This window comes from Podarcis gaigeae, assembly GCF_964106915.1.
Source record: "Podarcis gaigeae genome assembly, chromosome: 4".
NCBI classification, from domain to species: Eukaryota; Metazoa; Chordata; class Lepidosauria; order Squamata; family Lacertidae; genus Podarcis; species Podarcis gaigeae.
In genome coordinates, this window is record NC_139677.1 from 19,272,004 (window position 1) to 19,297,179 (window position 25,176).

At 42.1% G+C, this 25,176-nt stretch overlaps 1 protein-coding gene and 1 long non-coding RNA gene across 3 annotated transcripts in view; both read right to left on the reverse strand.

The window, feature by feature from the left end:
• The window catches only part of LOC310843004, a 32,946-nt gene extending 17,189 nt beyond the window's left edge, over positions 1 to 15,757 (reverse strand). For both annotated transcript variants that reach the window (XR_014563443.1, XR_014563444.1), the window contains exons 1-2: positions 15,635 to 15,757; positions 8,119 to 8,198 (exon numbers count right to left, since the gene is read on the reverse strand). This is a non-coding gene — a long non-coding RNA (uncharacterized lncRNA). The remainder of the gene's footprint in view (positions 1 to 8,118; positions 8,199 to 15,634) is intronic.
• LOC310842950 (uncharacterized protein) overlaps positions 1 to 25,176 on the reverse strand; it is a 579,207-nt gene that overhangs the window by 544,211 nt on the left and 9,820 nt on the right. The gene's annotated exons all lie outside the window — the stretch shown is intronic.

Sequence of the window (25,176 nt, forward strand, 5' to 3'; positions counted from 1 at the left end):
GAGCAGGCAGTGGGAGCACAAAGGAGGCAGGGCCACAAAAGGAGCTAGGTGTGACGTTAACATATGAGAGTGCTGGAGATGAAATAGTTAAACAGGTTGCCCAATCAGAACCCAGGGGGGTGGAATCATAGGGACTATAAAACCAGCTCTGGGAGGGGCAAAGGGGGGAGTTCATTGGGAGTTGGGTGGTTGGTTGGAGTGGGAGTGAGTTGGGATAGAGTCTGTGGGTAGGTTGAATTAGTGTAGTGAAATAAGCTGAATCAGGAACAGTTAGGAGCTAGGAAGACAAGTAAATATCTGAGAGGTGGTTTAGTGAGTGAGAGCAGGTAGCGGAAGTTATAGGTCTGGATAGGCACCCCATGATTGTAATGGACCGATACCGTTTATGAAACCACACGCTTGTTAAACTGAAATAAATAAACAGAATTTTATGTTCCAATTTAACCCTGACTGGACTCAGTATTGTACTAGGTAGGGCCTGGGTGGTGGCAGCGAGAAATAAAGTGGTGGCACAGGGATCAATAGACAGTGAAACGTCCGGGGTCCCTGTGTGATCGCCACACCAGGTACAAAACCAGTCCTCACAACTGACATTGCTATGTTGCTCTGCCCTCACCCACTGTGCTCCTCCCTTTGACTCAGAAGAGCCTGCGTAGAAGGCCAGCTCTGGAAAAACCACTCCCTGAGCGCTGTGTGATCTCCTGTGCAGAAACATGCAAAACATGGCAATGTGGGACCAACTTAACAACCTGGCACACATGCTTGGATGCACCCTTGAAGCATGTATGCAAACATAGCAGGATGCTGTTCATATTTACTCAGACATTCTGGCAATCAAGTCACTGCTGTCTTTTAGCTGCAAAAATCTGGCATCACGCCTAGAGGTTAAAAAGAGAGTTTGCTGGTTTCTTTTCATATCGGTTGGTAATTCTGTGTATTCTCTTCTGTATGCCCTCATTGTGTTCTGGACTTTGTTTTATGGCACATCTTCCTCTCTTTTTTGTTCGGCCCGTCTCTTCATTAATAAAACAAAGTAATCTCAGGAGAACATTAACGTGGATCCATGAACTACCCTGCTGTATGGATGGCTGTGTTTCAACCCCTCTTGTTTCCTCTCTCTCTCTCTTCAGACCATTAATTCTCCAGCCCATATTCTCATTTCCTCCCTTGCTTTCCCTCTTGCTTGCATTATGAGTTTCTTCAAGCAGTGCCAAGTCAGGTCAAAACAATTCCAGCATAGCTGTGACCCAACTGCTTCCCTCGTCCATTCTTGGGAAGGCAAGTAGAATCAATATTGTATTTAATATGTACTGTTCACACACTGCCTCTTGATTTATGTATACAGGGACGTAGAAGCAGCTAGCAATATTGGCCTTGCAGTATAACACCATACAATGTGCAACAAATAACATGATATAGAGAAAACTGATTTATACAGCTAAACATCCCAAGTAGCTTCCTGGTAGCTCTTATTTATGAACCTTGGACCCCCATATAAATTATCAAATCCTTCCAGTCGTAATGGAACACAACCAAATTATTATACACTCCAACTGCCCCTGTTTTGGGGAGCTATCCCTAGTAAACTGCTGTTTCTGCTTGGTATTTAGGGAGGAATTTGCAAGAACCTTTAAAGAGTTTTGTTAACAGGAGTGCATGCACAAGAGGAAGGATTGGGAGCCTATGGCCCTCCAGATGTTGATAGACTACAGTTCCCATCATCCCTGGTTGGGGTTGATGAGAAGTCCAATAACATCTCGAGGGTCACAGGTTCCCCGCAGAGGCAGATCTAGGAGAGTGGCCACCACTGTTTCCTACATCTACACTATAGCTTTGGAGACTTCAGGATGCTCCCTATGATTTCGAGAAACTCATCTCTGAACAGGGTGGGGCAGGATGCATTTGAACCTGTGTGAATGAACACACACAAACAATGATTCTCTTCTTCCATGCACACCACCCCCCATGTAAGTATTTATCCTGGCAGGAAACATTGTGAAATGTGTTTGAAATGAGTTTCGCTCTAAGATTTACATCCTAGTTGGGACCGGTCCTACTATTAACCAACAGATGCAGGAGGCTAATCAGGGATATGGGCAGAGCTATGTGTGTGTAAAAACTTGTATACCTCAGGCAGCAAAATGTCTTGGGCTGGTCCCCATCTAGCCCACGTGTTGACACCCAGCTCTATTTGTCAATTCCAAGTGAATTAAAAGAGGCAGACCAGTTCTTAGAGGCAGTGATGGGTTGGATGTGGGCCATTCAACTGAAGCTAAATCCTGAGGTGTTATGGGGCCTAGGTGCTCATGGCTGGGAGGCGGAGAGATGGCCTGCCCTGGGAAGGATTGCATTCCCCTTGAAGGAGGAGGTCCACCGCTTGGAGGTACTGCTGGATTCAACACTGTCAGGTGACCTTGGTAGCTAGGAGTGCCATCCTCAGTTTTTGATAGTTTGCCAGCTATGCCCTCTTTTTGGAAGACATGATTGTGCCACTGTACTCCATGCTCTGGTAGCTTCCAGATTGCATTATTACAATGTGCTCTACATGGGGCTGCCCTTGAAGATGACTTGGGCATTTCAATTCATCCCAAAGGCTAATTTATTGCAGTCTGGAGTTGCATTTACATTTTGTATAACCCATTTTAAAACAGTGGCTGCCAGCTTGTTTCTGCTTACATGAGTGTTTAAGGCCCTTAATAAATCAGCCCTCAAATACTTGAAAGAGCACCACCTTCCCTACAGTTGCTAAGATTGGCAAAAGTGACCCTCTTGGTTGTTCCACCACCCTCAGGAGGCTGCGGCCTTGGAGAGAGCATTCTCTGGGGCAGCCCCTAAGTTGTGGAACTCCCTTCCCACAGATGTATGTCTGGCACCTTCATTATACAGCTTTTGATGAATGCTGAAGACACACCTTTTTATCCTGGCTTTGAACGCCTGAGATGTTTTTCATTGGGACCCACCTTCTGTGATTTTAAGTTCTTTTAAACTGCTTTTAATATTGTGCTTTAATTGTTGTAACCTGCCCTGAGACCATGGGTTGAAGATCAGGTAATTAATTTTACCAGTAATGGTTTACAAAAATCTATATATCTCTCCTTCAGGATCCCAAAGCTCTTTCCTAGTCAAATGTTGCCAGTACAATATTGAAGATGAGTGTGCAGAGGAAGGTGATTGTGTCACAGGTAAGTCACTGGCCTGCTACCCCTTAACTCATTCTTAAAGTGCTCCTCCAAACTTTGGGTGATTTAAAGATAGACTTTATATTTGCCTTTGGATGAATGCATTTGGATGAAAGTTGTAAATACAAACCCTGAATTATCTTCAATCTAAGAATATGCTCAACCCTGACTTGTCATTTTTAAAACCATGTTTATGGAAGACAATCTTACTCGGCTACGAGTGATCACAGAAGAAGAAGAAGAAGAAGAAGAAGAAGAAGAAGAAGAAGAAGAAGAAGAAGAAGAAGAAGAAGCAGCAGCTACCTGCAGCTGTAAAATAAAGTTGGCCCTTTCTGCATGAAGATCAACTTGCAGATCTGATTTAGATTCAGAAACACTGGAAACATAATGATCTCAGCTGTAATTCACTTCCACCTCATCTGTCAGGCCAGGCACTCATTTAGCTCATCATTCCTGAATCTGTGCTCGCTCTCTCTCTCTCTCTCTCTCTCTCTCTCTCTCTCTCTCTCTCCTCCCGCCTTGTATTAGGAAAAAGAAAGATTTTCTTTTGTCCTTCTTAGCTGGTAGCTCCAATACTTTTGGAAGCCATTGTCTCAAATTTTGCAAGGCTGCAAATGATGTGCATGGAATTCTGGCCCCCAGTTCAGAAACTATTTACCACAATGCTCATATACCAGAGCTTATAGTGCGACATGTTTTCATTTTATTATAAGCAAAATTGTTGCTTGTGGGGGGGAGGGTGCAGTCAGATGGGAGAAATTCAGATCTTGTACCAGATAAGGTAGTTGCACCCCTGAAGTCATAGCCTTAAGCCAGAGATTGACATGAAAGAAGCCTGCAGTATACAGATTAAATTTGCTCCACATGAGAACCTGATATGTATGTATCCCTGCTTAAAACAGCTAGACTTTCTATTGCCACCAAGAGTTTGCTATTGCTCTCATGTCTCTTAAAAACAGCAGTTGTGTTTTATAACCAGGAGACAGGAAGCTGTCTTAGACCAAGTCAGATGATTGGTCCATTTAACTCAGCATTATCTGCAATCCCTGCCCAACCGGACATGCCAAGGATTGAGTACAACAAGTACAATGAGTGGTAGAATGGTTAATCTAGGTTAATCTATAAGTTTAGTGGCTAGCTGAGCAAGGAATCTAAATCAACAAGTTTTAGATTGTCATTGCAGTCACTTTCCTGACAATTTCTAATAATGCATAATTGATACCATTAAAGTTAATTGATGAGAATAATCATCAATCCCATGTCCCTCTGATGCTTGGCTTCTGTGAATACTGGAGCCCTCATTCATTTCAAGGGAATTTATCCATACACACAACTGAATTAGCAGGCGCCCATAGCGGAATCTCCTCTAGAATTCCCCAGTCTCTTCAGAAATCACAAGATCGGAGTGAATGGGATTAAGGCTACAATTCTATATCAACCTACTTGGGGAAGTGAGCTGCACTGAAATCAGTCAGATGAACAGAATTGGACTGTAATTCAATGTACATGTAATTTACTTAGACAGCCATCCAGCACACTTTTACCAAGCCAAACCACAATGGCACTGACTTTCAAGTAAGCATGGCTAGTATTTGGCTGTTATTAGTGAAGAAAATAATATTTTCAAGTGAAGAAAAATAGATCAGCATCATGTCTAAACAATTATTTTCTATTCTTATTATTTTATCAATGTATAGATATTAATTTATTATGCTTCATCATTGTTGTTTTTTACAAAGACACACTATATAGAAACATAAAACATGGAGTTAAATTTTTCACACAAATAATAAAAGCACTGTCAGTGCAGAACTGCAGCCACAATAATTTTTTAAAAAAAACCCTCAGTCTTTATTAGGACTGGCCAGAAAATATTTCACATTAACCAGGATCAAAGCCTGGACAAGAATGAACCTTTTTGATGTTATGATTATAGGTTCCTTTTGATGAACAAAAGAGCAGTTAGGAAGTACAATATAACAGAATGATAGTTTAGATGTTGTGTTGGCCCACTTATCTATTTTTTTAATATATAATTTTATTTCACAAAGGTGAAAAATTGCACAAATTGCAAAAGAGAAAACTGCAAATGGCCTTATGTTGTCATGTAATTTATCATTCCAAAATACTGTGAATAAATGCCAAGAGAATAAAAGAGCATTTTATTAGTGCTTGAAAAACAAATTAGGAATGTATTTTAGAATAGGAATCCCATAATGTTTTGACTGATTCCATCAAGGTTTAATATAAGATCATTACAGAATCCCAAAGAGATCATTCGCTGAAGAACGTTTGAAGATCTTAGAAGGCAGGTATCCTTCAGCGGTTACAATTATATCAATTTGTGCTGAAGTATTGCAGGAACCTGAAACATGTTGAATTCTATTTAACAGAATCTTTGGAACTTTCACTGCATACTTTCACTGAAAAATACTTCTATTCATATTTTGGGCAGCTGTTTAAAATTCCGAACAAATGCTTTATTGCTGCCTTGGGGATTTGGCCCTGTCTTGTGAGTAGACACTTCACATATTAGGAGCTTGCAAATGTGGATTCGAATCTGCATAAGAATAAGGAGGGAATAACTATAATCGGGGGAAATGGTTTTCATCTTAATGTAATTTATTTAAAATGTATTCTGACTAGCTGGGTCCCTTGTGCTTCTGATTCCCAACACTGACCCATCTAGGTCAACATGACTGATTTATTCCAAATAAATGCTTTTTCCAAATGGATATGCTATGCCATGGAATTATATATATTTGTGTGAGAGAGTATAAATATAAAACATGAGTTGTTTTCAATCCACATTTACTCAGAGTAGTCATGACTAACTTGGGCCCATTGATTTCAGTGGGTATACTCTGTGTAAAAGTGAGCTGACTACAACCCTGTGTCTTATATTTGGATACAAAGGATTAAAATTAAGCTTGGATGACTTATCTATTTCTGGTCCTTGCAACTTTCACATATTATTACCCACAACTCCATCTGGTTCCATTTTTCTAATAATCCTTTGAAAAACCTTCTCAAAATATTTTTCGAGATTTGTTTTAAAAAATGTGCGTCTTTTCTCAAAATGCATATTTAAAGGTGTATTTTGATACTTTAAGATGGAGGTAAAAGCATAAGAAAAACCCTGATGGAGGAGGCCAAAGGTCCATCTAAGTCAACACTCTGCTCGCACAGTGTTTGGTCCACCAATGCCCGTGGGAAGCCTGAAAACCTGAAAGCCTGAACTTTCTTCACCTAAGATTCCCAGTGAGTTTACCTGTCAGGAGCTGAACTGAGGAGGAATGATGGGAGCTGCCCCCCTTTTTCTGAACCTTTCCAAGGGCAGGAGGACAGTATTGATTTAGAACAGTGGTTTGCAGAGGGGCATAGTCCAGAGGGGAAAAGCTGGGAAATACTGGGTGAGGAACAGCTAGAAGAGGAAACACCAGGAGAGAGACAACTGGCAGATTCAGTGTCCTTGGACAGCATTACTGCCCCCCCCTCACCTACGACTAGAGGGGCTTGGAAAGTGATAGAACAGAAAGCACAATGGCAACAAGCTCAGATTACCCAACGTAGCAGTGACGTAAATTATGTTAGGAGCTTGTCCTACACTCAGGTAGGACCTTGGCAGAGACAAATGCCCAACTGATATGTTCTCTCCTTCCTGGTCAATCGTCCGGGAGCTTCAAAAGCTTTCTTCAGCCCAAACATGACAGTGACCAATGCCAACAGGCACACTTAGGGATCTGCAGAGTCTTTGCAGCTTGCGTAACAGACCTCAGCAACTCAGCATTTTGGCTAATCTACTTTCTTTACATATAAACACACGGAGCACTGCAACATGGCTCCCTCTCTCTCTAGCATCAGGCAGCAAAGATAAAAAACAAAGGACAATAGTCCCACTTCACGGAACACAGTAACACAAACATCCTGTCTCTGTGACTTCCCACTCTGTGGAGTCAAAACATACAACATCATGTGAAAGACAACAATCCCATGACTGCAGTCATGGAGCAGGAATTCTAACAGATTAATGGGGATGGAGCGGGTGAACATTTCTAGAGAGATATGCATTCCTTTGTCTCTTGTTGTGATTATTAAAGAAACTAACTGGTAAGAATGCTCCATTTGTTTGATCTGATTATTTACTGTCACTAGGAGAGGGATCTGATTCCCCCGAAGCCTGACACTACTGCCTCAAACAGTGGATGTAGAACATCCCAATTGAAAACCTTATCTTCCCTGAATTCATACCCTGCAACATTCCTCAGATGAAAATAGGGACATGTCTCACTCCCCCGCTCCAACTGACCCTCCTCAACACCCCCTCCCATTTTTTGTGTCCCTCCCACCAGAACATATAACATCAGGAGAAGGGCAAGTGCCGCCACCGCTTCACCAATGGGACACACATACTCTCCACCATCCTGAGAAAACCTCTTAATCCCTCATTTATTTAATTCTTTGGTACATTTACAAAAAGAAAAGAAATACACAGCAATAAATAAATTTTAGAAAGGAGCAAGATTAGAGCAGATGCACAAATCTTTTTATTTTTTAAAGGACGTCGCTATTTTCATCAGTGAAATGCTGGAGCGTATTGCTCACCTGGTGCCTTCCTTACATATCTTTAGGTCCCACTTTCCCCAGGCCCTTTAAATTGGGGAGCGGTACTTTTTGTTTGTTATTATGGCATGTATTTTTGTGTGTTTATATCGTAAAGTACCCTGCAATCTTCAGTTGAAGGGTAGTGTATACATTTAATAAATAAAATGTGTTTTTGAGAATAAGCACCATTGATTTCTATGGCATTTAGTTCTTAGTAGACATGAACAGGATTGCACTGTAAGTAATCCATTTAAGCTGCTCTGTGTGTGTGTGTGTGTGTGTGTGTGTGTGTGTGTCTCCTCCCCCCCACGACTTTGGGTTTGCAGTCATTTACCTGAGACTAGAATCAGTTCCAGTGACTCTTGTGATGAGCTTCAGCGACATCCGAGTTGAGACTTCTTTTCTCTGGAAATTCTAGGCACACATAGAAAAAAAATACCAGTATCGTCTCTAGCCAGTTTGCAATTAGAAAGAAAGGAGACATATATATAGCATTGCCTTCCCTGAAAGTTTACTGGAAAATAAATACAATAAAAGGGAGGCATCTGAGTCATACACAGGAAGCAGACACAGTCTGCCTACATTTGCTTTCAAACTGAATTTAGAATCAGTATACATTTATTCATAGCTAAATCCATTTCATTCCCAATGAAAGGCTGGAGAATGAATTGGGGTGCATGCATGCATTCTTCTAAATCAGGCTTCTTCAACCTCGGCCCTCCAGATGTTTTTGGCCTACAACTCCCATGATCCCTAGCTAGCAGGACCAGTGGTCAGGGATGATGGGAATTGTAGTCTCAAAACATCTGTAGGGCCAAGGTTGAGGAAGCCTGTTCTAAATGGAACTGAACCTTCATGCAAACCGCTAGGGGATGGCTGTGAGCCACAACATGGCCAAAGGCACGATAAAGCCCTGTAGTTTTACCCTCCAACAAATCTCCAGTGAAAATAGGGCCGTCCCATTCCATAATGATAATTTTACTATTTATATGCCCCCCCCCATCTTACTGGGTTTCCCCAGCCACTCTGGGCAGCTTCCAATGTACAGTGGTGCCTTGCTAGACGAAAAGAATTCGTTCCGCGATTCTCTTCGTCTAGCGGTTTTTTCGTCTTGCGAAGCAAGTCCATTGACAGTTTGGCGGATTAGTGCTAGAGCTGTCAAGCGGCTTCCATTGATCAGCTGTTAAGCGGCTTATCAGCGGAACAGCTGATAAGCGGCTTAGCGGCTTAGGAAAAGGGCAAAAAAAGCAAAAAAAAAACCGCCGGGGGACGCAAGATTTTTTCGTCTTGTGAAGCAAGCCCATAGGGAAATTCGTTTTGCGAAGTGCATCCAAAACGGAAAACCCTTTCGTCTAGCGGGTTTTTCGTCTTGCGAGGCGTTCGTCTTGTGGGGCACCACTGTATATAAAAATATATTAAAACATTTCTATATACAGGATTGCCTTCAAATGGGAAACCTGGAGGGTCTGCATCATATAAGAGAATTGTATCATGAAGAGACAGTGTGATGTCATCAGTTTTTTCCTTGATCATAGAATCATGGAATCAGAGAGTTGGAAGGGAGCCTGAGAATCAACTTGTCCAAACACCTGCAAAGCATGAACATGCAGCTGCCCTATATGGGGATTGAACCTGCAACATGGCGTTATCAGCACCATGCTCTAACCAACTGAGCTATCCAAACTATGCTGCCTCAGGATAAGGCCCAAACAGACCTCAGCCTAGCATTTTTTTTTTAAAAAAATATTTTTTATTGCTCAATTTCCACATAACAAATTATCAAACCATATAATCACCTACATAATTCCCCCCCTTTTTAAATTCCCCCACCCTCCCACCCCCACCAAGGACTTCCCTCAGCTTCTCTCCCTGATTTCGCTGCACATATTTTCTCTGCATATTATAAAATTGTATATATCCTTACATATCTATCCATCATGTTATCAACAATAAATCTGTGTATGTTTATTTAAAACCTGCCAAGGAGTCTAGTTCATTTTGTTGTGTTTTTAAGTAATTTGTGTCAAGTTCTCATTCCTCCTTGAAGTCACAGTTGTCCTTGTCTCGCAGTTTGTATGTCAATTTCACCAATTCCGCATAGTCCATCAGTTTCTCTTGCCACTGTTCTTTTGTTGGGGTTTCCTCATTCTTCCATCCTTGTACTATCAAGACCCTTGCCGCTGTTGTAGCATACATAAATAAGTTCCTTATTTTCCTTGGCAGGTCTTGTCCTACAATCCCTAACAAAAATGCTTCTGGTTTTTTTTTACAAATGTCATTTTAAACATTTTCTTCAATTCATTATATAAGACTTCAGCCAAGCATTTAACCCAATGCTTGCAAGATTTAATATGAATTTGTATATTTTGCATTTATTTGGCAAAGTATGAGAAACATATCTGGGAGCTATCTGGGAGGATAAAGGTACAATGTTCCTTGGCAAGTAGCCATCCTGATGAGCAGTGAGAGACTTTGTTAGTTCCCTGTTAGTTACAAGAAAACACATCCAGAGCGGGGCTTCCCTCTTCCTTTCATTTACACTAGTTGCCCTAGTCTGAATCAGAATTCCGGTTCCAACAGGAATGATGCCAGAACCCTTTCTTCCGACCCCTCCCTTTCCGCAAGGCTCAGAGTTTTCCCCATCTCCTACTACAGGAACTAAAAACTTGGCCTGTCTCATTCCAAGAGCTTTCTGTCCCAGTCTTATCTGATAGTTTCCTAGCCACTCTTTGGCTGACGTCGAAGTCCTCCTCTTCTTGAAAACTAAACAGTTCTTCTTCTTCACTGGGTAGGAGGGGCCGTGGGCTGCTTCGCCTGGAAACTAACCCTTCTCCCTCATCTACAGATTCAGTCTCTAGTTCACTTCCTGAGACTGCTCTTTCTGCTGCACTATGGGGACACACGTTTGTGACAAAAGGGCTGAAACTAGATGACTGGTTAGCTTTCATAGATAAGCCAAGAGTCTGGCTCACATTGTTGCTTTCACTTCACAGTAGAACTCTTTTTGCCTCGTTGTTGTTGTTTAGTCGTTTAGTCGTGTCCGACTCTTCGTGACCCCATGGACCAGAGAACGCCAGGCACCTCTGTCCTCCACTGCCTCCCGCAGTTTGGTCAAACTCATGCTGGTAACCTCGAAAACACTATCCAACCATCTCGTCCTCTGCCGTCCCCTTCTCCTTGTGCCCTCCATCTTTCCCAACATCAGGGTCTTCTCCAGGGAGTCTTCTCTTCTCATGAGGTGGCCAAAGTACTGGAGCCTCAGCTTCACAATCTGTCCTTCCAGTGAGCACTCAGGGTTGATTTCCTTCAGTATGGAGATGTTTGATCTTCTTGCAGTCCATGGGACTCTCAAGAGTCTCCTCCAGCACCATAATTCAAAAGCATCAATTCTTCGGCGATCAGCCTTCTTTATGGTCCAGTTCTCACTTCCATACATCACTACTGGGAAAACCATAGCTTTAACTATACGAACCTTTGTTGGCAAGGTGATGTCTCTACTTCTCAAGATGCTGTCTAGGCCTGTCATTGCCCTTCTCCCAAGAAGTAGGCGTCTTTTAATTTCGTGGCTGCTGTCACCATCTGCAGTGATCATGGAGCCCAAGAAAGTAAAATCTCTCACTACCTCCATTTCTTCCCCTTCTATTTGCCAGGAGGTGATGGGACCAGTGGCCATGATCTTCGTTTTTTTGATGTTGAGCTTCAGACCATATTTTGCACTCTCCTCTTTCACCCTCATTAAAAGGTTCTTTAATTCCTCCTCACTTTCTGCCATCAAGGTTGTGTCATCTGCATATCTGAGGTTGTTGATATTTCTTCCGGCAGTCTTAATTCCGGCTAGGGATTCATCCAGCCCAGCCTTTCGCATGATGAATTCTGCATATAAGTTAAATAAGCAGGGAGACAAAATACAGCCTTGTCGTACTCCTTTCCCAATTTTGAGCCAATCAGTTGTTCCATATCCAGTTCTAACTGTAGCTTCTTGTCCCACATAGAAATTTCTCAGGAGACAGATGAGGTGATCTGGCACTCCCATTTCTTTAAGAACTTGCCATAGTTTGCCGTGGTCGACACAGTCAAAGGCTTTGGCATAGTCAATGAAGCAGAAGTAGATGTCTTTCTGGAACTCTCTAGCTTTCTCCATAATCCAGCGCATGTTTGCAATTTGGTCTCTGGTTCCTCTGCCTCTTCTAAATCCAGCTTGCACTTCTGGGAGTTCTCGGTCTACATACTGCTTGAGCCTTCCTTGTAGAATTTTAAGCATAACCTTGCTAGCGCTTTTTGCCTCAGGGATCCATAAACAATGTTAGGGCCAATAAGGTATACCCAAGTTGGTGTGAGTTCACCAACCAGCCCTCCCCAGCCACCTGGCCTTAGCAAAGCAAGCCCTCCCCCACTGCCCCACCCCATAATATTAGAGTCAGGATTTCTTGTTTTGTTCTTAATCGCCATGTAGCGTTTTGTATTTCCATTTGAAAGGCACACTTTTCAAAGTTCCATTTCTTCACAAGGAAAAGGGAAATTTGGTCAGGAAAGATAAGGAAAAATTGGGGGCTGTGTTCTTTTGCCCCATCACTCAGTAAGAAGTGATATCTCACTTGTACAGAATAAGAAAGAAAGAGAAAGAAAGAAAGACTTATTTTGTAACAGAATGAATGAATGAAATCGTTTTTTTCTCTTCTGGCTTCTAATTTATAGTGAAGCTGCTTTCAGACCCTCCAAGTGTCCCTATTTTCCAGGGACATCCCTGATTTAAAGAAGCTGTCCCAGTTTCAGATTTGATTCTGGAATGCCCCGCTTTTCCTTAGGATGTCCCTATTTTCATTGGAGAAATGTTGGAGGGTATGGAGTTATCCTACCGCCCCCCCCAAGCCGTCTGAAGGCAATTCTTTATAGGGAAGTTTTTTTAATGTTTTATTATGTTTTTATATATGTTGGCAGTTGCCCAGAGTGGCTGCAGCAACCCAGTAAGATTTGTAAGGTATAAATAGTAAAAATATCATTATAGAATGGGATGTCCCAATTTTCATCGAAGAAAAATTGGTTTGGAGAAAAATATTCCCTCTACTCATTGGTTTCTAGAAATCTTTGCTGTGTGATGTCACCATGTGACTACAATGCCACCACCCTTGATTGTGGTTCGAGGACCCGACCCCCGCAATGTGGAAAGAATACACACGGACACGTGATATAAGGTTAATGGGCAAGGAAAGGCCACAACTTTATTGATTACAGCAGCGAGAGGACGAAGAATGAGGCCGGGCGAAGGCTGTCGCCACAGCAAAAGGCTGCTGAACACGCCCCCCCCAGGCACCTGGTTGGATGCCTGCTGAGGGGCGTGGGCGCCAGCCAGGTGAGGTGAAGGCAGGGGGCTAACGCCCCCTGCTAGGGGCAGAGCTCGGGCTCCCGCCCACAACCACTCCCCTCTCTTGCAGGGAGGAGAGTCTTTGTAAGACATGGTAGCTAGAGAACTTAGCATGGAGGGAGAACATTGACCCAATCCTTGGCTGGGGAGCCATGGGATACAACTGTTTATATGACCAGGAGAGTGGAGGGATGCATCCCTCATACACATTAATTCAATCTGAATGGTCCACACTTATATCATTTGACTATTGTTTTGCAGATCTTCTGTTTGTTATGTTTAATAAATATGACCTTTCCGCCTTTTTCCCGTCTCCTGAATCTTCTTCCAGGTTATGTTGGCAACAGGGATAATTCCCAAGGTACATTTATCCAGTCACTACTCTGAAGTAATATTTGAGCTTTCCATTTCTGAGTAATTCATATACCCAAGGTATGTTTTGTACTTAAGTGTGCTGCTATCCTCAAGGCTGCAGCTCCGTGATAGAACTCAACTTTGTGTCACAGTATGTCTTAAAACATAGGAGGATTTTCTTTACTTGGTTTTCTTTACCTTTAAAGATATTGGTACAGTCAAGATGGGTTCATATGTTAAGTGCTCTTTACAGTAATATCACTTATTTTGTCTCCTAGGCCTACATAGATGATTGGTCACAAGCAATAGTTTGAGTTTTTTATCTGTTCCTTCAGGTATTGTTTATCTATACTGTAAATGCAATTTCAGTCATTTAAAAAAAATCCCTAGACAATTTCCATCTTTCATGCCTGAAAATTGTAAACAAACTGGTTACCCTTTATAAAAGAGTTGTTGCGCACCAAGAAACAATCTGCAAATGAACCTGCAAAAGGCCAAAAAAGCCCTAGTGGATCTCACCAAGATTACATCTGGCAGAGCATCTTCTTTGCCAAAGTGGCAAGACAGGGGCCTTCTGAAATCCCACCAAAAGGGCATGGCTGCCACTGCCTTTTCCACCAGTTTGAATCCACAAAAATTGACCTGAGGAGGCATACTATCCCTAGACATGAACGACCCATTACATTTTCATGACAAACAGCTAGTAAAAGGTATTATTCTCCACAAATTTATCCAGTCTCAGCCAGATGGGCGGGGTATAAATATTATTATTATTATTAGGATTTATTCATTGGCCTATTCTTCTCCTCAAGACATTCCACAAGACAGCAGATATGGATTATTCCTTAGGGTTTACTCCTGATGCCTTGCTCACAAATGAGTAAGGTAAAAGGTAAGGTAAAGGACCCCTGGACGGTTAAGTCCAGTCAAAGGTGACTTTGGGGTTGCAGCACTTATCTCACTTTCAGGCAAGGGAGCCAGCATTTGTCCACAGCCAGCTTTCCGGGTCATGTGGCCAGCATGACTAAACAGCTTCTGGCACAACAGAACACTGTGAAGGAAACCAGAGCACAAAGAAACACCGTTTACCTTCCCTCCACAGCAGTACCTATTTATCTACTTGCACTGGCATGCTTTCAAACTGCTAGGTTGGCAGGAGCTGGGACAGAGCAACAGGATACGGGTGGCGCTTGCCAATCGTAAGGTCAGTGGTTTGAATCCTTGTGACGGAGTGAGCTCAAATTCAACTATGGGGTGTGATGCTCATCTCTGCTTTCAGGCCAAGGGAGCTGGCATTTGTTTGCAGACAGCTAGATTTCATCATGGTATCACAAATTACTATAGCCATAAGGGCTACCATCCCAGGTTAACAAGCCCCATCTACTTCTCATTTCACTCAACAGCATGTGCAGAAACCACCTCCAAGACCATTGGTCTTGTGAACTCAATCCACCAAAGTCTGCCTTTGCAGGGGATAGACAAGCCCCTAACCCACTGAGGGTTTAAGGCCCATTGGCTACCCTCACCTGGTTTAGCTGGCCAGTCAAATCCATTTCCTGGGGTATGACAGCTTCTAGGGGCCCACAGATGAAAGCTGAGTGCAGGATGGGGACCAAAGGTAGACAAACTATCCCAGAAGGAGCATGATCTGTCCCCAAACCGGTTGCACTGCCCCTCTTCTAACATCACTAACATCCCTTGTAAGAATAAATATCCCACAATATAAATAGGATTCTACTTGCCTGGGAATTTTGCTTTGGTCTCTGAAGAGGAAAAGATTTTTATTTAAAAAGAAAAATCTGTAAAGGAGCAAGGATTATTCAAAGTGAAAAACATACTCTAAAATTAACCTGATCCTTGAATAAAACACTATCTTGGTTGTAAATATGCATTTGCAGCAAGTCTTCATAATCTCCAATTAAGAGACTGAAGGGCTGTCAAGAGCATTAACATATCAATAGACATCTAAATACACATTCATTTTTCATGTAAAAATTTAAATTTCCTGCATGACAACCAGGCTTCTTCAGTTTCTCTCTTAAGTCAGTCTCCGAGCTGTTTTAAGGTAGGAATTTACACTACACAAATCCTTCATTCCTGAACTTATTGTTGAATAATTAGAAATGGGTATTACCTTCTGTATATGTGTTACACTTGAGTCAAGGATGACATGAACAAATTAATTTCTCTTTTCTTACAGAACTACTCCTGTGGTTTAACAGAAGCCTTTAAAAAGAATTTTGCCACCCAAAACTCCTCCTTAACTGCCTCAGAAGTTTTTTCTTTCTCAGAGTTCTACTTGGTTTTTATTTAAGGGGCAGAAATGTATTGACCAGACAAAAATTTGATTATGGAAAATTCAGATAACCTTTAACATGTGTGACTCTTAAATTTCTCACAGGAGATTATCTAGTTAGGTTACCTGGAAACGGCCTAATTACAACCAGTTTATTGATCATTCCTCCTGACTTTCCTTGATTATTCCGTGTTGCATCAAGCAAAGGTTGTATCACACTTTCCAGTGTTTCTCCATCATTGTCCTTTTCACAGATAGTCCAATTTGCAGGTGGGGGGTAGCCAGTTTTGTTTCACAAGAGTTCCAAATCAGCTTTAGTTGTATGACCTGAATGTGCCCTCATTGAATCCCACCTGAAAAGAGTAAAAGTTAAAGGTAAAGGACCCCTGGATGGTTAAATCCAGGCAAAGGTGACTATGGGGTTGTGACGCTTATCTCACTTTCAGGCTGGGGGAGATGGCATTTGTCCACAGACAGCTTTCCAGGTCTTGTGGCCAGCATGACTAAACTGCTTCTGGTGCAACAGAACACCGTGATGGAAGTCAGAGAGCATGGAAATGCCGTTTACCTTCCTGCCACAGCGGTACCTATTTCTCTACTTGCACTGGTATGATTTCAAACTGCTAGGTTGGCAGAAGCTGGGACAGAGCAACAGGAGCTCACTCCATTGTGGGGATTCGAACCGCCAACCTTCTGATCTACAAGCCCAAGAGGCTCAGTGGTTTAGACCAAAGCGCCACCCAGCAGCTCTGGAAACCAAAAGCTAAACTAGGCACAATGGCAGCCACATTCACATAAGTCTATATTCACATCAAAAGTATGTGGTAGGCAGAGAGCCTTTTGGTGCTGAGAAGCAAAAAGTTAATTTAGTGCACAATTGCAAACCACACACTGAAACAGACACAGATGGACACATTATATTTCTCAGGGTTGTTTATTACTAAGACTGGCTCATTAGCAATAATGTGTCTGGCTAGGAGAAAAAATATTTGGGCAATGGGGCTGCAAAGCAGTGCAGAATGGAAGGTTCTGCACTCCCTACCTGTGCACCCAACTTGTTCCTTAGATTGAACAGGGCTGACTCCAGGTATCAGCAAAAATACTCCCTTTCTACATCAGTGGTCCTAATGGGCCTGGTGTTGGTGTTGAGAGGTAGCAGCAGTGATCCAACCATTAGCTGGTGGCTGAGTCTGGGAACTGCAGCTTAAAATTTGCATAATGTCCCCAGCTTAGCATCTCTTCCGGGCACTGAGGAATATTAAAGTGGGGAAAGCTGCTATGCAAGCTTCCTGGCAGGTAGGTTGCTGTTATTTCCTGGGTAGCAGGGTCAGAAAGTTGGGGAGATTGGCAAGATGCAAATACACCAACAAGACAAGTTTTATTATTCTACAACCTACCCACCACTTTGCCCCTCCTGGTAATTAGTGACTCTCCTGCCAGAATGTTAGCAGAGCAGCTCTTCCCCACCCAGCTCCTAGATCCAGCCTCTCTTTTTTAAAGGAAGACCCAGGGCAAGACTCAACATTGCACATACTTTTGTAAATCAAGAAAATCTTTAATAAAAATGCATTTAAAAAAACAGGGGAAAAACTAACAGTGGCTGGCAAGGGGCTGGAGCCTGGTAGCTACCCATGAGGCCCAGGGACTGATACTGGACCTGCTTCCAACCCCACTTTTTACACAATTCTGGCAAATTTACACAGTGTTCTGTTAGGATTGTCCTACTCTCATGTAGGACCCAACTGGCATGTTCTCTCCCTCCTGGTCGGTCATTCAGGAGCTTCAAAAGCTTTCTCCAGCCCGAACATCACAGCGACTGATACCAAAAGGCATTAGCATGCTTAGGGATCCTGCAGAGTATTGCAGTATGTGTAACAGACACAATAGCAGAGCATTTTGGCTAATCTACTTTATCTACATATAATACACTCGGAGCATTCTGACTTAGCTCCTTCCACTTTCTCATCAGATAGCAAAGGAAAAGAAAAACAAAGGACAATAGTCCCACTTCACGGAACACAGTAATAGAAACATCCTGTCTCTGTCACTTCCTACGCTGTGGAATGAAAACATACACCATCATGTGATAGAAATCAATCCCATGACTGCAAACACGGAGCAAGAATCCTAACATGTTCTGCCTCTTCCACATAAAATTTGGAGCTGCAAATATTGAAAACATAGGCATTTTAACATGAGATCAACTCTTGAAAACAAATAATTATTTGAAGTTAACTTCTTCCATCAAGTAAATGGAGCTTAGACCTGAGATTTACACATCTATGGCTGAAACATCTCCTTTCCATTTTCATTTTCTATTGAACATGATTTGCAAGAACCCTCTTAGCTCATCCCATGTTCCATGCCTGGTGGTGGTGCAGGCTTTTAAAGGTGCTCCAAAAGCCATTTGACTGGAGAAGACCTTCAGATGAAAGACATGATCACGTTTCACAATCACATGCTGTATACCTTCTCTTCTCCTAATAATTATTCTCTGTGCGTTCGTATGATAGGTGAGATGTTCCTCATTGTACTTATGTAATAAGTTCTAAAAAGAATCTGCTTGGTAGCTCCAGTGCATGAAAGATCACAACTCAACAATGCATCCCATGAAAATTGACAGGCAATTAAATGTTTTTGACAAAGAGAAAAATAAGAATAATATGTGAATGTCACATTGGGAGATAATAAATTCAATGACATTTTGCATTCCACTTTAATTGTAGCCAGAAATATTTGAATACAGGAATGAATCATCGATTAAGGCACTAAATAAAATGACAGAAGTTTGGGACATATACAAAATGAAGAAGCATGGTTAAAAACAAGCAAGAATGGGAGTGACTTGGGAGAGTGTGCCAGCAGCAGAGAGTCACCAAGGCCACACGGAGAGCTGAGGAAGGACACATTTGGGCTGTAGAAATGAGATGGAAAGCTTCTTTCTAATCTCTAAGGACCAAAATGTCAATGTTCAAAGAAGCACATGTGTGGCTATCATTAGTCTAATTCCATGTGTATAAGAGGTCACTTGCTATGAAGGCATGAAATTTGCAGTTTGTTGTGCACCATTCTGGAACAAATTCAAGCACCAAGCTGCATGCATTCAGCAAGGCCAAACCATCTCTTGGAGAATTTTATCAGCGACGTAACATCATAGCCAGGCAATCACGGAGATTACCTGCAGCTGAAATCTGATATGATCAATCCATCAATGACAAAGGCATGATTAAAACTCTAAAAATGAATGATACCAGTAGGTTTCACAATAAAATTCACAAGCCACGGTTGACAATTTCCTCACTTATATTTGTACAGGTAGCATTAATCAGTAGATGGAACCATAGGCTAAATCCCGGTAGTGTGCGGAATGTACAGTCCTTCTGTGAACTAGAGGATTCAATCGGCATACACTCAGTTTCGAGTCAGCAATATGTGTGATTTACACAGGCAGTACTGCCAGGAGAAATCCAATAAACGGTTCTGTGAGGGAGGGGAGATATTAGCGGAGCCTAAATTTAGCTGATGCAGACTAATGGAAAGTAGGCAGCAGAAAGAGGTGTTTGTGGTAAGTGCCACTTCAAGTTGCTATTTAGGGGCACTGCATGCATTATGTTCATTTGGTTTTCATAGGGCAGGCGCAGCAAACACAGGCCTACAAATGTTGCTGAAGCCCAGCTTCCATCCACCCAGGGGTGATGGGACTTGTTGTCCAATAATATCTGGAAGGACTGAGGCTTCCAATCACAAGGGAGCATTTATAAAGGGGTGACACCAGGGAGAACCATCTACTTCCGGGTCACCGTTTCAGAGAGTGCATGGGGCAAACTCCTTGGTTTTCGTAAAATGAGTTAAGATGATGGTGATTCGTTAAATTTATAAACCACATGTGCTCAAGATCACAAATAAGCCTTTGGAAACACACATTATGGTTTTTTATGGTTGTATCTCGCCATATTTCACCTCTGTTCGGCTTCAGGGAATCGGCTTCCTTCCCCATGGCCGTAAATAAGCAGATCAACTGAAAGGGATTCTTACCAGTTAATTTCTTTAATAATCACAGTGAGAGAACAAAGAACACGTCTCCTAGAATGGCGGTGCTCCCAATTAAGGGTCACTCCTCACCTCCGTCCCTTTTAATCTACGTCACCCCTACATTTTGTAATCTGAATTTGTAGCCTCTGTGCTTTCTGTTCTGACACTTTCTGAGCTCTCTGGGACTGAAGAAGGGGTGTGTGTGGATACTATCCAGAGACTATGAATCTGTTAACGCTCTCTTCCAGTGTTTCTTCTGCTAGCTGTTCCCCATCCAGTATTTCCCAGCTTCTGCCTTCTGAACTATGCCCCTCTGCAAACCACTGTTCCAAATCTATACTGTCCTCCTGCTCCTGGGAAGATTCAGGAGCAGGAACAGAGGGAGGCTCCCACCATTCCTCCTCAGTGCAGCCTTCCTCAGCACAGTCCCTGACAACTGCATACTGGTCACCACTACATAATGGTCATATCCCCATTTTTTCAGACCCTAAAATTGGCCCCAGAGCATTCCCTGCATAACAGTGTCAAGGGTAATGCTGAGGTGAGCTGGGGGTTGGCACGTGGGCTCCTGGTGGCTTTTGAGGTGATGAGGGCGGGGGTCCAGGCCCTCATTGGCTTGGACCCAGCTGAGAAGCCCTGCTCACACCTGCCCGCTTGAGCAGAAGTAGCTGGAGGAGGAGAGGCAAGGCAAGGCTGTCATTGCTGCTGCCGCCAATTGGGCTTGTGCTCCAGGACTCAGCCAAAAAGGGGAAGCAGCAGACAAGCAACCACCTCCACCACCTGCCTGTGACCCCTTCCTCTCTTGGGTATTGTCGGCCAATTGGTGCCAAAGAAGGATAGAACATTCTTTATGTATGTCACAACAGCAGCAAGAATACTTATCACAAAGTATTGGAAGACACAAGATCTACCCACCTTGGAAGAATGGCAGATGAAGGTGATAGACTACATGGGACTGGCAGAAATGACTGGCAGAATCCGAGACCAGGAGAGAGAGACAGCGGAAGAAGATTGGAAGAAATTTAAGGACTATCTCAAGAAATATTGCAAAATTTATGAATGTTAGAATGACGTTGGTTTAGAAATTATGTGGTTTCCAGCCGTAATAGATAAGTAAAAAGAAAAGAAAGGCCAAAAATTAAATGAAAATCAAGGGAAAGGATTTGCTGAAATAATAAAATAGAAATTGGAATACAGAGAGGGGAGGTACGAGGAAGTCGGGAAAGTAAGTTATAAGAAAAAAAGGGATTGAAACTATACTTGTCTTTTATTTTTGTCTGTTTTTTATTATTGTTTTGTTTTGTTTTTATATAACTTTTGAAAAACTTAATAAAAATCTTTAAATAATAATAATAATAAAACTAAGCATACTATGTACAGAACACCACACCCAAAGGAAGAGAGATAGTAAAAGAAAGTAAAACCCAGGCTCCTCCTGGCCTATATTTATAGTCAGCATGACCTTAATTGGAAGAGATAAGAAAACTAGTTCAGACCAGCTTCCCAGAAGGTATAACCCAAACAATCATGACCCTTCTGCCTGCTTCTCTCACACAGAGAAGCTTCTAGTAGCTTCTAGAATCCTCTTGTATTAATCAGAATAGGAAAGATCTCCACACATCAGATCAAAACTTTCTGCACTAAGAAATGTAAATTGACAAAATCGGCACCAAAAATGTGACCATTACGTGGTAAAATATGGTTGAAAGTTGATACATAAGTCTGAAATTTTTTTAAAAGTAAACTGCAGTATGTCTCACTTGTTCTTCTGCACTTTATACCACCAAAAGGCTATGACTGTCCCTAAAACCCACTGTGACAAAATATGACCAGTGACAAGAATAGAACATGACAAGTGATTTGAACTGGTACAATAATGCAACTCATTCTGTGTTTGATGTAGAGTGTAAACACATTCCTGACATAACACCTCTCGGAGGATGAAACTGGAGGTCAAATCAAACTTAAGGAAATGTGAGACATCTTTAAGCGTCTTAAGTGTACCCAAGGGAAACAGACACGAATTATCTGAAGAAGTGTGCATGCACACAAAAGCTCATACCAAGAACTAACTTAGTTGGTCTTTAAGGTGCTACTGGAAGGAATTTTTTTTTTTTTTGACTATGGCAGACCAACACGGCTACCTATCTGTAAACAGACACGAATTAGGAACTTTTGTAACTTTGATTCCATGCAGCAGGCAATCTGCACATAGAAACAAACTGCAATTTCAAATTAGTCCCAAGTGCAGCACTTTATAACAGATATCATAGTGTTAAAAAAAAAAATGTTGATGCCAAATTGAATCATTGGTGGGCAAAAGGAAATCATAACGGAGTTGGTATAGTTTCACTGTTAAAATCGGGTTGTGAACTAAGAAGTATCTGCTTCAAATCAAACAATTCCCATTCTCAAATATTAAAACAATTTCAATTTTAATAAATATATATATATATTTAAAAATCAAACAATTTCCATGCAAATGTGAAGGATCAAATATAATAGACATGATGTAGGAAGACCTGACACCTTTTCCTTTTTGAAGAAAGGCATCTGGGCAATTTGGATAAGGGCCACATTGTGTTTCTGTTTGTGTATTGTTTTGGAAAGTGGGAAATGATTAAGTTTACACAGCAACTTAATCATGCAAACTGAAAATGCAAACTGAAATGAATTTCCTCCTGATCCCTGGCTGTGAACTAGGAAGTTTCTATAAGTTCTGCCCAGAACATTGGAGGCTAGACACCACACCCCCTCTACAGTATTTATAGGAACTCAAACATTGAGATCCCGCTCTGTTCCAGTAACAAGAAGCCGAAAGCACCAGCCTGAAGATGACGAGTGAGACCTCGTCGAAACGTCGCCTAGACACCCCAACTTTTACACGGGAAGACACCCGAGGACACCAAAACCTGCATTCCTGTACCCGTGAAAATCTACGAAAGCATATATATATATATATATATGCTTTCGTAGATTTTCACGGGTACAGGAATGCAGGTTTTGGTGTCCTCGGGTGTCTTCTCAGGAAAACTCTTCACAAAGTTCAAGAGGTCAAGACACAAAGACTTTAGCAACTAATCCACACCTAATGACCCACCTAAGTGGTACTCAGGATATCACTCAAGAAATCACTCAAGGTATCTCTCAAGTAATTAAGGAACAAAAGAAGAAAAGGCACACTAGCCTGGGAACTTCCTCTCTGCCCAGAACATTGGAGGCTAGACACCACACCCCCTCTACAGTATTTATAGGAACTCAAACATTGAGATCCCGCTCTGTTCCAGTAACAAGAAGCCGAAAGCACCAGCCTGAAGATGACGAGTGAGACCTCGTCGAAACGTCGCCTAGACACCCCAACTTTTACACGGGAAGACACCCGAGGACACCAAAACCTGCATATATATATATATATATATATATACACATTAGTCTAAAATACATACATAGGAAAATGTGTCTATTAGGAGAAATTTGCCCTAAAATGCAGATGGTAGGGTTTTTTATTTTTTTATTTTTTAAATGCAGTTTGCGGCAAAATGTGGAGAACTGAATTTAAGAATGGGAAAATGAGGAATCAAGAGAACCAAAACTGGCAGATCCTCCCATCGTCAGCTGCAAGCTTCACAAATGATTTAGCAGGGCTTTGAAATATTGGTGGCGAGAAAGGAGCATTTCCTAGAGATAGATCCAGGTCTTGTGCAAGTACTTTTGGGTGATAGAATCCCAGCAGAGAATTAAAACCACAAAATATGCAGCACAGCGAAGCATGAAAATCTAGGCTGTTAAACCTTTAAAATATGGAAGCATCCAAAATGCTGAGCAGTAGGTCTCTTCTGTTGTGCTGCTATTTGCCTAAGAGTTATTCAGTCTGTAACAGTTTTTGTCTTAGGTACAAATCTATTGAATACGCATTAGTAACTAAAGTACCGGTAACACCTGCCAGTCTTGTTTATTTTATCTAACAAGTGCAAACACACTGAGTAAATGTTATTTGGTTATTTAAACTTTAATAGTGAGTGTCTTGCATAATTTTTATAGGTAAAAATGTAAATGACCCCTGGACAGTTAAGACCAATCAAAGGCGATTATGGACTGCAGCACTCATCTCACTTTTCAGGTTGAGAGAACCGGCATTTGTCCGCAGACAACTTTCTGTGTCATGTGTCCAGTATGACAAAATCGCTTCTGGGGTGATGGAACACTGTGAATAAATAAGTGCCAGAGCGCATGGAAACGCCGTTTACCTTCCTGCCACAGTGGTACCTATTTATCTACTCACATTCATATGCTCTTGAAGTTGTAGGTTGGCCGAGGCCGGGACAGAGCAATGGGAGCTCACCACTGTGGTGCAAATTCGAACCACTGACCTTCCAATCAGCAAGCCCAAGAGGTTCCGTGGTTTAGACCACAGCGGCACCAGCGTCCCCAATTTTTATAGGAAAGGCAGCTAATTAAAGGGTTAAACAACCTGGTCTCTTCCTTCCGCATAGCTCTGTAAATGTGAACTAGAATCTAATTCCCACATTTTGGCCCCTCCCCAAGTGAGAACTATGGACCACCACAGCTCTTAGAACCACATACAGTGGTGCCCCGCAAGACGAATGCCTCGCAAAACGAAAAACGCGCAAGATGAAAGGGTTTTTTGGTTTTTGCGTCGCTTCCCTATGGGCTTGCTTCGCAAGACGAAACGTCTTGCGAGTTCTTGCGAGTTTTTTTTCTTTTTCTTAAAGCCGCTAAGCCGTTAATAGCCGCTAAGCCGCTAAGCCACTAATGGCCATTAAGCCACTAAGCTGCTAATAGCCGTGCTTCGCAAGACGAAAAAACCGCAAGACGAAGAGACTCGCGGAATGGATTAATTTCGTCTTGCGAGGCACCACTGTAGAGAGCTTTCATAACACAACATGTCTTTGAAAATGAAGAGGAGATGAACCACACAAGGTGCGTACCTGTGTGTAAACAAGGTATAGGACTGTCATTTATCTGGAAAAAAATTTAAAGTGTTTTTCAAACCATTCCACTAAATGAGGGCATGTTATATGCAAGTGTAGCTTTTGAGAAAGGGATTTTAATTGCAAGGATTTCTAATGAAGTGCACAGATGAAAGGGAATTCTAATGTTATTTCATTAGAATGAGAGGCATGATGTTGATTTGGGGGTAGTTATTGAAGACTTGGAACAATCCAAAATAATAAAAGCAGGAAATGAAGCCCATGTCTTCCTTAGTCTAACTTGCTCTTCTTGTGTGAAGGAAAAGTCCTTGTCTGGAGATAAAAGGGCAAAAGACAGGGGAGTGGGTGGCTCGTTGCATAGCTTGCCCTCTAGGTCTTCCCATAAATTATGTCTCC